The sequence below is a fragment of the Xenopus laevis genome, chromosome 9_10S, assembly GCF_017654675.1.
Source record: "Xenopus laevis strain J_2021 chromosome 9_10S, Xenopus_laevis_v10.1, whole genome shotgun sequence".
In the NCBI taxonomy this organism is placed as follows: domain Eukaryota; kingdom Metazoa; phylum Chordata; class Amphibia; order Anura; family Pipidae; genus Xenopus; species Xenopus laevis.
Window position 1 is genome coordinate 36,784,773 of NC_054388.1, and position 13,508 is coordinate 36,798,280.

The window sequence follows — 13,508 nt, forward strand, 5'->3', positions numbered from 1 at the left end:
TTCTTTTTTTTTAAGAATTACCAGTCATGTAAACTGGCTGCTGCCAGAAAAAGAAAGAGTAAAATGTTACATAGCTGAAGTATAATAATGGATAGAGAGAGAGAGAGACCACTGCCTGACGGCACTTTTATGCTTGTAGTTTGCTTGTTCTTTTCAGTGCATACAGTATGCATTTTTGTCCTTTAGGACCCTTTAAATAAGCTGTCATCCATTGAAAGAAGAGCTTGAAGAAGAAAGTCCTGATCCAGAGGAATTAGATTGGTACTTCGAATTACTGAGAGAATTAAATGAGCAAGTATGTTGTGGCAAGAAGAATGGTTTCTTTAAACCCTGTGACATTGCTCAGCACAAGAACACAATCCTTAGCTTTTCATTCAAGGGTTATATGGGTGGTATATCAGTACACAGAAAAAGCTGGATAAAATGTATATATTTTATACAGAACAGACTTTGGCTGTGGGATAGGAGGTATAGTAGGGGGAGATGGTACACAGATTTACCCCTGGGATCCTCCTCACCTCGTTAAAGAGGTAACTTTAGTACACAGATTTACCCCATAGTCTCTAGGAAGAGAGTGTGACTGTGGGATAGCAGGTATAGTAGGGAGAGATGGTGTCTATAGTAACAGTGGGATAATAGTCTCTGGGAAGAGACTGTGGCTGTGGGATAGCAGGTATAGTAGGGAGAGATGGTGCCTATAGTAACAGTGGGATAATAGGCTCTGGGAAGGGAGTGTGACTGTGGGATAGCAGGTATAGTAGGGAGAGATGGTGCCTATAGTAACAGTGGGATAATAGTCTCTGGGAAGGGACTGTGGTTGTGGGATAGCAGGTATATTAGGCAGAGATGGTGTCTATAGTAACAGTGGGATAATAGTCTCTGGGAAGGGAGTGTGACTGTGGGATAGCAGGTATAGTAGGGAGAGATGGTGCCTATAGTAACAGTGGGATAATAGTCTCTGGGAAGGGACTGTGGCTGTGGGATAGCAGGTATAGTAGGGGGAGATGGTGCCTATAGTAACAGTGGGATAATAGTCTCTGGGAAGGGAGTGTGACTGTGGGATGGCAGGTATAGTAGGGAGAGATGGTGCCTATAGTAACAGTGGATAATAGTCTCTGGGAAGGGAGTGTGACTGTGGGATGGCAGGTATAGTAGGGAGAGATGGTGCCTATAGTAACAGTGGGATAATAGTCTCTGGGAAGGGACTGTGGCTGTGGGATAGCAGGTATAGTAGGGGGAGATGGTGCCTATAGTAACAGTGGGATAATAGTCTCTGGGAAGGGACTGTGGCTGTGGGATAGCAGGTATAGTAGGGAGAGATGGTGCCTATAGAAACAGTGGGATTACCACCACCCCAGCAGTAGAGATGGTTTGCTTTGCTATCAGTTAGCTAATATCTTTTAACCTGATGTAAAGATTTCAATGATTGGCATTAAAGATTGGGGTAACCCAGCTCATTGCAGGAAGGCTGTGTCCTCCTAGATAAGGGTAAATAAATTACCCTTTTTAATAATAATAAAAAAAACCCTTAAAGAGGCTTATGGCTAAGACAATGGCCCCTCCACTGTCCAAAATGCCTGACTGCCAGTTTCCTAACTTCTGGCCTGGACTATTAATATGCTCATGTGTTTGAGTAGACACTTTACCAGCAGAAGCATAGATCAAAGTGTATTTTATTTCCGATTAAGTATTCATGAGGATTATGACACTAGTGCAGCAGTCCCCAATTTAATTTTTTACCTGTGAGCCACATTCATATGTTAAAAATTTGGAGAGCAAAACAAGCATGCAAAAAGTTCCTGGGATGCCAATTATGGGCTATGATCGCCATTTGGACTGCCAGCTTAGAGGAGGCTCTGTTAGGCAGCACACCTGGTTTTTATACAACCAAAATTTGCCCCCAAAATAGGAATTCAAAAAGTAGCTGCAATTTTTCCTTAAAGAGGAAGTGGTGACAAACATCTGGAGTTCTTTCCTTCCCATGATGAACATTTAAAACTGCCACATATATGGTACACCTGTGTTATTGTTGTTTAAAAGAACATAGCCGTTCAACAATATTGCCACTTTCTGCCTTAAACTTGCACTCTTGCTCCATGCCTACTGTTTGTGTTTCTGCAATATAATTTCTTATGGATTTAACTGAAATCTTAGAATCCCAGTATCCACTTCACAATGGAACAAGCTGAGGGAGGGGTTGCATTACACTGTGAGCCTAAGGAGGGTTGGGAAATGGTTCCTGCGCGTGTCATGGTTTCCTTTCAAAGATCTCCTCCATGTGTGTCCATTCCTGATTCTCTCCTGACTTAGTACAGTTTTCTTAATTGCATTTCTCCCTTGTGTGAATGACATGTTTTTGTCTTATAGATTTATAAGTCAGAGCTGGAGAAAGCGTTTGATGACTTCCAAGACTGGCTGTATATATTCTCCTTGCACCATGGAAAGGCACTGGATGATGATGATGACAACTATATGGGAAAATATATGGTATCCATGATATGCCATGTGATTCCAGCTATTACTAGTTTCTGAAGAATTTTAGAATGAAAGGGAACTTGTGTTTCCATTGGGTTTGGAAGATAGCAAAGATATTACTGTTGCACTACTTTATCTCCTTGCCTTCCCCATGTGAGTGTAGCCATGATGCTGGCTTGGGTGGGCACCCTTCATCAAAATATAAAATATAGGATTTTAATATTATCATGGTCTCTTTCAGGGATCCTTTTATATCTACTCTGCTTCCGAGGTACCAAGAAACCGGCCAATCAAAGTGCTTGTTAGAATCTACATTTTTAAGGGTGAGTTAAATAATATTATTAGTAGAAAATAATGCTAAACCTTTTTAAGATTAGCTGTGAGGTGCATTCTGGTATGTTATAATGTTACTGTGATGTTGTTATGTTAAATGAACTGCTACCGTGTTCTTTGCGTAGTAGGGAGGAAATAGTTTGCAACTGTGGCCAGTCAAGGGACCTTCTAGTTCATCATTCTGCATTCTCCTACTAATCATCTATGGCTTGGAGCTAATACTAACTAAGGGCAGGGGCAAACGGGCCGATTCGGCGAGATTTAGTCGCCTGGAGACTAATCGTCTCTTCCGCGGGGCTACAATCCCCTCCTGCTATAGTGAGAAAACGCCAGCGCCAATGCACTCGCGGCGCTTCGATTTCCGAAGTCGCCCGAAGTTTCCTCGTGAGACAACTTCGGAAATCGAATCTCCGCGAGTGCATTGGCGCTGACGTTTTCTCATTATAGCAGGGGGAAGGCAGTTCGGGGAGATTGTCACCACGCAGAAGAGGCAATTAGTCGCCAGGCGACTAAGTCTCCCCTAATCTGCCCGTGTGCTCCTGCCCTAAACAGTGTAAGGAAAACAATCTAAAAGGAGCACTTAAGGACAGAAGAAAAGTCAAATATCATATTTAGCCATGGTTTAACTACACAAAAATAAAAAGTCATGTTTTATCTCAGGAAAGCTCTCTTGAATTCTATAGAGAAATCTGGAGATAAATCATTTTCTTCAAGCAACTGTATTTACCTCATTTCACAATAATATTGACAGCACTAAGAATGTATTAGAGAGGGGATGTGGTTATAATGTCTATGGAGAATCGCACGGTTTAGCTACAAATAGGATCTGCTGTGTTGCCTCCACATATATTTGCAGCAAACTCTACAGGCATCATGTGACATCACAGGTTCTCTGAATCTCTTTCTACAGGTTTAGCTGCTTTTAATTTTATATAGACAACACAGTTGTCCCAGACAGACCCCAATGGAAAAGCGGATCCGTATGTGGTGGTGAAAGTGGGGGAGCAAGAGAAAAACAGCAAGGATCGCTATATCCCAAAGCAACTGATTCCAGTGTTTGGAGAGTAAATTATTTAGGACCGAGGAAAGAAGGAACTGAATGTGTTCTGGCTCTAGAGTAATACAAATATAATGTCTGTGGAAAAGCAACATACTGAACCAATATTGAAGAGCTATGATGGTATCATTGTAGACGAGGAGCAGTAGACAAGTGCAGCCTGGGTTCAATTCCAAAATTTAGAATATGAGCTATAGAGGGCAGTATCGCCGTGTCTAACAATCTTTTTCTCTGCACTTGTTTCATTCATTTACAAAAATTCTGTAAGACGTCAGACAGTAAGGGATTATTTATTAAATTCCAAATGCCACAAATTCTGTTTTTTTACTATAAAATCGGAATTTTTAGTGGAAATTTTTTTCGTTGCATTAAGACTTTTTCTTATTCACAGTCAGAAAAATTCGGATTTTGATAAATAAGGTCTTAAATGTATTACAGCTCTCAGTTCTTTGCTCCACTGACATTCTATGGCTTTATGTGTCTCACTGCACCTTATTAAAAAGGAACACCACCCAAAAACAGCTTTTTGTATAATGAAAGAAAACATCATTCAAACCAACTTAGAATGAACATTAAATGATTCAGGTGTTATTTGTAGAGATTTCCTTTTAAACAGTGGCCAGAAGATTGCAGCAAATGATTAACTTTTATCTGTTGCCAAAGAAAGACATCTAAAATAAAAACATAGAGTTTTTGGTTGCAGGATCTTGTCTTGGGTTATCATTTAGTCATTGGTTACTTGTTATGACATATTAGAAGTATATAAGTCTTCCTAAAGCATTTAATGGATCTGTCCTACAGAGCTGCTCTATGCTACAGGTCTGGCGTGGTAGGACCAAATGCTCTAGCAGTAGTTTGTGCTTTAATGTTTGGACTGTAAGCAGTTTGGCCAGGTCGCCTAGTTCTAAACATTTAGAACACTTTTATTGTTAATTGAGTCATTGAATCCCATCAATATTGCAGTTACAGTAGGAAGTATAAACCAGCATGTTTGGCTTTTAAAGATATGGTAGTAGTTGGTATCCACCACTGTCGGACTGGTCCATCAGGATACCAGAAAAACTCCTGGTGGGGTAAGCATTTGGCCGATTTCATGGCCATTCCCTATGTCTATGAGAACAAAGAGTCTAAATAGATGGTATAATAGATTATAGTATGTAAAGAAAAGATACTAGGAGAATAGAGGTTGAGGAGAGGAAGAATAACAGTACTGAGAATGGGCCCCTGGTCTAAGGTTTTTTTGGTGGGCCAGTCCAACACTGGTATCCACCGTTAGGCCCCTCAGCATTACCTGCAAGCCTTTGATAGTCGGTGGACGCTCTAGTAGCAGAAACTCGTTATTTAGAAAACTCTGAATTATGGAAAGGCCGTCTCCCATAGATTCCGTTTTATACAAATACTCCAAATTTTTTCATTTTTTTTCATTTTTCTCTGTAATAATAAAACAGTATCTTGTACTTGATCCCAACTAGAATATAATTAATCCTTATTTGAGGCAAAAACAATCCTATTGGATTTATTTAATGTTTAAATGATTTTCTAGTAGGCTTAAGATAATTACGAAAAGATCCATTATCCGGAAAGTCGCAGGTCCCATACCTGTACGCGGAATATTGCACTGGTCATTTCAGACCAACATTTTAGTAGGTGGAGACTTTAAGAAAACTATGAAAAACACATAAAATTTGTTATTTCCTCATAATATATAGCTGTCATTTCCAGGATAATAAAACTTCTCTAATGACATCCAGCTGCCTTTCCTTTGTTCTGTCTATTCACCAGGGAACTTTAAGAATGTGACCCATATGTAAGAAAACAGATAAAGAAACAACTATCCTTAGCCAAACTCTGCCGCACTTCCTCACTCAGCAACCTCACTATCTCTTTTTCTATTTTTGCTGTGCATGGTTGGTATTTGAAATGGCTGTTTCCTTCCCTATTGAGTCAGAGCTCTTTATCCAAGTGTATGACCTGGTGGGATAAGATGATTTGATTGGGGAAACAAAACTGGACCTGCAATCACCGGGCAAACTGCGGGCTGGCGTTCCAATACGATACGTAAATCAAGGGTGACAAGACATCTGTTGTTTTGTAAGATAAAGAACATAGTACTTTGGAGTCTCAATTTAATGATTAATGCAATAAGAACATTATACGGCCAATGTAAAGTTCTATTACATGGATAACAGAAAAGACCCCTAATTTCCAACATACATTTAGGGGCCGATTCATCAAGGGTCGAATATGGAGGGTTAATTAACCCTCGATATTCGACTAGGAACTAAAATCCTTCGACTTCGAATATCGAAGTCGAAGGATTTAGCGCAAATGCTACGATCGAAGGATTATTCCTTCGATCGAACGATTAAATCCTTCGATCGAACGATTAAATCCTTCGAATCGAACGATTCGAAGGATTTTAATCCAACGATCGAAGGAATATCCTTCGATCAAAAAAACTTAGGCAAGACTATGGGGACCTTCCCCATAGGCTAACATTGACTTCGGTAGCTTTTAGCTGCCGAAGTAGGGGGTCGAAGTTTTTTTTAAAGAGGCAGTACTTCGACTATCGAATGGTCGAATAGTCAAACGATTTTAAGTTCGAATCCTTCGATTCAAAATCGTAGTCGTAGTCGAAGGTCGAAGTAGCCCATTCGATGGTCGAAGTAGCCCAAAAAACACTTCGAAATTCGAAGTTTTTTTACTTCGAATCCTTCACTCGAGCTTGATGAATCGGCCCCTTAAAGTAACTTAGTTCAACCACCTTGTGTCTACTACCATATACTTAGGTAACTATATCATGCCAGTCCCGTATCATATGTGACGGGGTGGCCACTGGTAGATATACATTAGCCTTGCCCCTTATTTCAGAGATGCACCCATATTTTATTACCATGCAGTAAAGCAGCAATGCCATCTATTTAAAATATACAATAGGTTTGATTTACTGTTTCTAGGAACAGCGTTAGGTAATCTTAAATGGCAAAATCAAAAAGCTCCTCATTGTTCTTGCTAACAATATTGCATACATCTTCCCATTGTGCATGAGTCAGGGGCTCAATTTTACACCTGTAGAATCAGACACAGGGCACTTTATTGCACACCTAATTCTTGTGGTGGCAGATCAATGCACTTCTTATATCCATATAATATCAGACCTCCCGACTGTCCCGTTTTTCATGGGACAGTCCCGATTTTGACAGTTCAACCCGCAGTCCCAGATTGCAAGTGAAATGCCCCAACTTTCTCTTTGATCTCCTGCTCTGGAGAGCCAGAAAAAGATACAAAGTTTCTAAAACTTAATTGGCCTTTGGCAGAGAGCACAGAATATGTGGCAGGTGCACTTAGATACATTAGCAACAATTTAAGATAAGCAAATAAACAATTGTAACAATTTAAGTTCATTTGGAATACTGACAATGTTATTCTAGACTATGTCAACCCGTTTACTGGAGAGCCTTCAAGTAATATCTACAGTATGTCAAGGGGTAAGTGATATTGTTTTTAATTTGATCAAGTGACCAGAACTTAGACTTAAGAAGTAAGATAAAAACAGAGGTACAACACAGCTGTCCATCTTGAGGCCTAGAGATCAGGCTTAAAACCCTAAGGGATTATTTTGGCCCTCTGCCTTTCCAAGAGCTAGGAAGGCTTCTTTGCATGACATCATTTTAATATAATCCAGCCTGGAAACATATGACATAATCCATCCCCTGTATGAAGGATTTGCTAGGAGAATCCATCACACCTTTGCAGCTGAACATTCGTAAAGGTAATGAAATATACACATGTGGCCCACACTGGACAATTTTATGCGAGCAAACCTTTATTTTCCACAATTTTTCATGTAGGTGTAAACTAGATTTAATGCATCAAACAGCTGGGCTGATTTCTATAGACGGAAAGTGCAGCCTAAAAAAATATGGCAGCTCCTTTCTCAGTGGCAATAATTACTCCTGCATGGGCCGAGGTGCCCCCCCCCCAATTTGTGGCTGTGTGCAATATCACACCTTCTAGTCTTTGAATATGCAAATAAGGCTTTGGCCAAATATTATATTTAATTTCAAATATTTCATTTTTGTAAGAATCCAAGTAATAAGGATTTGTTGCATCCCTAATATCTATGTATTCGGACTGATGTTCTGTGCACACGATAACGTGATCAGCTGGAATGTTCTGGGCACATAAAAAGCAGTAGTACAAAGTACTTATATTATATGTTGGGTTTATTATCCTTTCAATGAAAGGACTGACTTACATTTTTCCAAGCTAAATATCCATATTGCTTTTTCAGCTGGATAAGAGGCTTAGACAGTGATAAGCTGGAGACCAATGTACATTTGAATTCCCTCACTGGAGAAGGCAACTTCAACTGGCACTTTATTTTCCAATTCGACTACCTCCCCACAAAGAAAGAGATCACGTATAAGAAGAAGGAGTCCATTTTCTCCTTGGAGGAGTCAGAGTTCTGAGAACCGGCTGTGCTGGCCCTGCAAGTTTGGGAGTACGATCATATATCCGCAAATGACTTACTTGGTGGGTAGCATGGATTATCATGTTTAAACATGGGACAGTTGTAAAACTGAAATAGACGTTGAATTATTCAACGTAGATATTTACATTATAGCTGGGAGTAAGGCATTTTCTGGGAGATTAGTCGTCCAAAGAAGAGGAGATTTGTCGCTGGGCGACTAATCTTCTCGATTCGCAGCGTGTGCCACCACCCTAAAGAATGCTATTCAAAAATACAGTAGTCATACGGGGGAATGTAATATTGGTCGGGGTCGCTAATGCAAAAATCATTCGCAATTCATGCGTAATGCGAATAAATGTTTGCAAAGTGAACTTTATATTTGGGAACACTTTGCCCCTCACGCAACAGTAGGATAGCGATTGCAAATATTATAGTTTACAATAGTGCGCAGTGTATGTAATAAAACTTCTTAATGTAAAAGTTGTTTCGTTTGCACCAAAAGTTTGCGCCACCTTCAAGCAGGTGCTATAGGTTTGCAAAGTACAATTAAGATTTGTAATGCAATAAAAGCTTAATGAAGAATATTGCATTGTAATATGCAAATTTTTAATTGCAACCTTGTTCTCTTTGCAAATTTTATTACCTTTCCACCATTGTGCTATAAAGAACTGCTTGCTATAAACGCATCACTGCATTCAGTAAGGTGGGTGGCACATGGGCAGGTGGTGGAACCAATGGTGGAACTACCTGTGGAGCAGGGGGTGCAACTGCTTCTACCCCCCCAATACATATTGCCAGAGTCAACACACTGTGCTACAGGGAGGCCCATAGGTAAGATCTTGTGTGTGGCGCATGTCTGGTGGTGAAGGGGGCAGTGCAGTTTCTGCCCTGGGCCCATGCTTTCTTTGTTACATCACTGGGTGGGACACCCCCTATCTCTCTAAGAAGTGTCTGGGACCCAAGCACTAAAGAGCCCTGTACTCTTAAAAGTACATGCCCAAAGCAGGCTTAAGAACAGGGCTAATTTGCACCTGCGAGTACTGTACTCTGTATCCTTCAATGGATCTTTGCAAGAGGCAGAGCACAGTCTGCACAAATCATTGTCCCAAATGCTAATGTTCTGTGCATGAGCTCTAAGGTGCAAAATGCCACCCCTAATAACTTTAAGACCCCAACTTCTGTTCTGTAAATCAGCTCCTCTAGTGCAGCACAAGTGTGCTCTGAATGATCAATGCATTCCCTACAGGGGAAAGTGGGGTTGGCATCAGCTTGGCATGGAGCTCAGAATTGCCCCTAGTCAATGAAGTCCCCAGCCACTGACTGAGATTTGTAACCCTCAAAAGATATTTGACTGAATTCACCCAGATTTCCATCAGGCAGGACAAGACACCTACATTCGAATGCTGTTCATAGACTTAGTTCAGCATTCAACACTATCATTCCTCAGCATCTGAGCCTGCTTGGACTGAACACCTCCCTCTGCAGTTGGGTTCTGGACTTCCTGACGGACAGACCAATAGTCAGTTAGGATTGGAAACATCATCTCCAGAACCACCACACTGAGCACCTGAGCTCCTCAAGGCTGTGTGCTTAGTCCTCTACTGCTGACGCATGACTGTGCAGCCACGCACCGCACAAATCACATCATAAAGTTCGCTGATGACATGACCATGGTGGGTCTCATCAGCAATAATGACGAGTCACCATACAGAAAGGAGGAGCAGCGATTAACAGACTGGTGCAGAGCCAACAACCTGTCTGTAAATGTAGACAAAACAAAGGAGATGGTTGTTGATTTTAGGAAGACTAGGAGTGACCACCTGCCACTGTACATCGATGGCTCTAATGTGGAGATCATCAAAAGCACCAAATTCCTTGGTGTCCACCTGGCGGAGAACCTGACCTGGCCCACAACACCAGCTACTTAGCCAAGAAAGCCCAACAGCGCCTCTACTTCCTGCACAAGCTGAGGAAATACCATCTTCCACCATCCATACTCAAAACCTTCTACAGAGGGACTATCGAGAGCATCCTGAGCCGATGTATCACTGTCTGGGCTGGGAACTGCACTGTCATGGAGCGCAAGACCCTACAGAGGATAGTGAAGACAGTAGAGAAGATCATAGGTGTCTCTCTTCCTTCCATCACGGACATTTACACCATTAGCTGCATCCGTAAAGCCACCAGCATTGTGGCTGATCCAACACACCCCTCACACTCACTGTTCACACTCCTGCCATCTGGAAAAAGGTACCGAAGCATTAGGGCCCTCACTACCAGACTGTGTAACAGTTTCTTCCCCCAAGCCATAAGGCTCCTGAATACTCAGGGACCGGACAGATCTCTCTCACACTCCATCTGACCTTATTGTCTAAATAAATAGCCATTGGATACAATATTGTTCTCTATGAGCACATCTGCACTTTATCGTGTTATTTATCATGTTCTTACTACTATCATATCGCAATGATACACCCATCATGTCTGATGTTTGGCATTATTTACTTAACTAATTACATCTGCTGTCTTGTCCTGTCCCTGCACTATGCTGTCCTGTCTTGCAGGAGTTGAATATTTTTGCACTTGCACTTTTTGTCTGTTGTCCGGTACATCTATGTTGTGAGTAGCACCATGGTCCTAGAGGAATGTTGTTTTGTTTCTCTGTGTACTGTACAAACGTATATGGATGAAATGACAATAAACTCACTCTTGACTTGACTCTTGACTTGGTTTGCTCACAAAACAATAAGCTACTAACTTTTTTTAGATATAAACCCCATGATTCTGAACAGGGGCAAATTAAGGACAGGACTTTTAGATATGTGTATTTATGAATATATCTATATACGTATTTATGTCTATGCCAGTAATGTCCATCTTTTTGCATTCCAGATATTGGCTTCTGTTTACTAAACCGCAGTCAATTTTTGCACACAAAAACTCCAATAAATTATCACAAAATATGCTACCGCCAGTTTATTAAATACGGTGAAATATAAATGAACACAACGATTAGCACCAGGTTTACTATTCAGCGAAGTGGTCCAAAGACAAAAGTGTCGCCATATTTATTGCCACCTTTGAAGTGTCAGCAAAATACATTTTCCCCAGGAAATTCTCAGGGGCAGGACATATATCATAAATCATTGTTTGGCTGCAGCTAGTTACAGCTCACAGTGAAGGTTGTAATACGAAACATGGGAGAGTTCAGAGTTAATGGCCAAATCCCTTTCTCTCCATAGAGGCCATGGAGTTGAAATTAAGTGACATGGTACAAGGGGCAAAGACCGCCCAACAGTGCACCATAAAAATGGCCAAGGACAGGGCCTCTCCCCGCTTCTCCATCTTTCGAAATAAGCGCGTGCAGGGTTGGTGGCCCTTAGTGAAACTTAAAGCTGAGGAGGATAAGAAGAGGGAGGAACGAGAAGAAGAAAAAGAAGAAGACCAATGTGAGGATAGAGGATGTGCAGTACACAGATTCAAGTGGCTATTATCACAGTTTTCAAGCACTCATACTTAGTGCACCAGTACCTAAATCTAACTCTCTGTGAATCCTATGGTTGCTCTCCTATGGTCAGCAAGGGGCTTAGTCTCAACTTAGATGCCAAGCAGAGCATTTTTCCTTTGAGTTGATGGTTTATGACAGAGCGGTTTATTGAAAACCCTTGTCAGCCCACATACTTGGGTCCATGTTTTTCTAACACTAGAAGCACATCCCAGAAGCAGGAAGTACAGATCTTTGGATGGGTGGTGGGGGCAAGTTCCATGTGGTACTATGTGTTTGGGGCAATGGATTTTTATTGACTTAAAGGGGAAGGAAACCTAGTCGGCGCAAACCCCCCACCCCCCCTCCCGTGTGTTGGCCACCCTCCCTCCTCCCCCATGGCCTACCCGTCCCGCTGGAAAAATGCCCCTAACTTGTTACTTACCCTTCTGCGCAGGTCCAGTCCAGGGAGTTCACAGACGACATCTTCTTCCACGCGATATTCTTCCTGCTTTTGACCGGCGCATGCGCAGTAGGATCATTTCGCCGGTACCATCTACTGCGCATGCGGTTGACTTTTGGCGCATGCGCAGTAGATCCGTACCGGCGAAATGCTCCTACTGCGCATGCGCCAAAACGCCGTTCACAGCAGGAAGAAGATCGCGTGGAAGAAGATGTCGTCTGTGAACTCCCTGGACTGGACCTGCGCAGAAGGGTAAGTAACAAGTTAGGGGCATTTGCCCAGCGGGACGGGTAGGCCAGGGGGGAGGAGGGAGGGTGGGCAACAAACGGGAGGGGGGTGGGGGGTTTGCGCCGACTAGGTTTCCTTCCCCTTTAAGCCTGTGGAACAGCAGATGTTTGCTCTACTGAGAATCACTTGTCACTGCTCAGGCTCCCTGCCATAGACTTACATGTGATAGAGGAATTTTGGCCCAAAGACAATGAAATGCATGTTTTTGGCCCAAAATTTCCCTGTTATTCACTTCAGTAGTGGCTGCTTGTGGAACAGATGCTTGAGCATTAAGTTTGAGATCACTGCTGGCCATCAAGGTGCTACACAAGACCTGCAAAGTACAGTACAGTATAATTAGGTTATTAATCTATTTGTATAGAGATTATGTAGACTATATAAATTGATGTTTTGGGGCATAACATGGATTGACATACTTCACCATTACTAAGACTTACCACTAGTATGTAAACATTGCCTGTGTACTGCACATCCTCTATCCTCACATTCTTTTTCTTCTTTTGATCTTTAGCCTCCCTCTCCTCATCCTCCTCGGTTTTACCCTGCACCCTGCATGCGCTTTATTTCAAAAAAGCGGGGAAAGGCCCTGTCCTTGGCCATTTTTACGGTGCACTGTTGGGCGTCTTTGCCACTCGTACCATGTCACTTAATTTCAATCAGGCACTGGGGGGAAAACCCCCAGCTACAATGATGTCACATGATTAGAGTCATTTTTATACATCAATTAAAAATTCAATTAGGGAAACATCCAGTCAGAGTGTATAAAATATGTGTCACGGTCGGCACCCTAAATTCAGAACCAATGCTAAACACCCTGATCTCGGCTCTTTCTTCAGCCTTTAACAGCCGCCTTTCACCTTGGGAGGAGCCCTCTGCTAATCGCATGCCGCCAGGTCTTATTAAGAGAGGTGCCAAGCAAAAGGTTCTGGACAAG

At 42.0% G+C, this 13,508-nt stretch overlaps 1 pseudogene; it reads left to right on the forward strand.

Annotated features, from left to right (window-relative positions):
• The window catches only part of LOC121398780, an 18,569-nt pseudogene extending 5,290 nt beyond the window's left edge, over positions 1-13,279 (forward strand).
• The last annotated feature ends 229 nt before the right edge of the window (positions 13,280-13,508 follow it).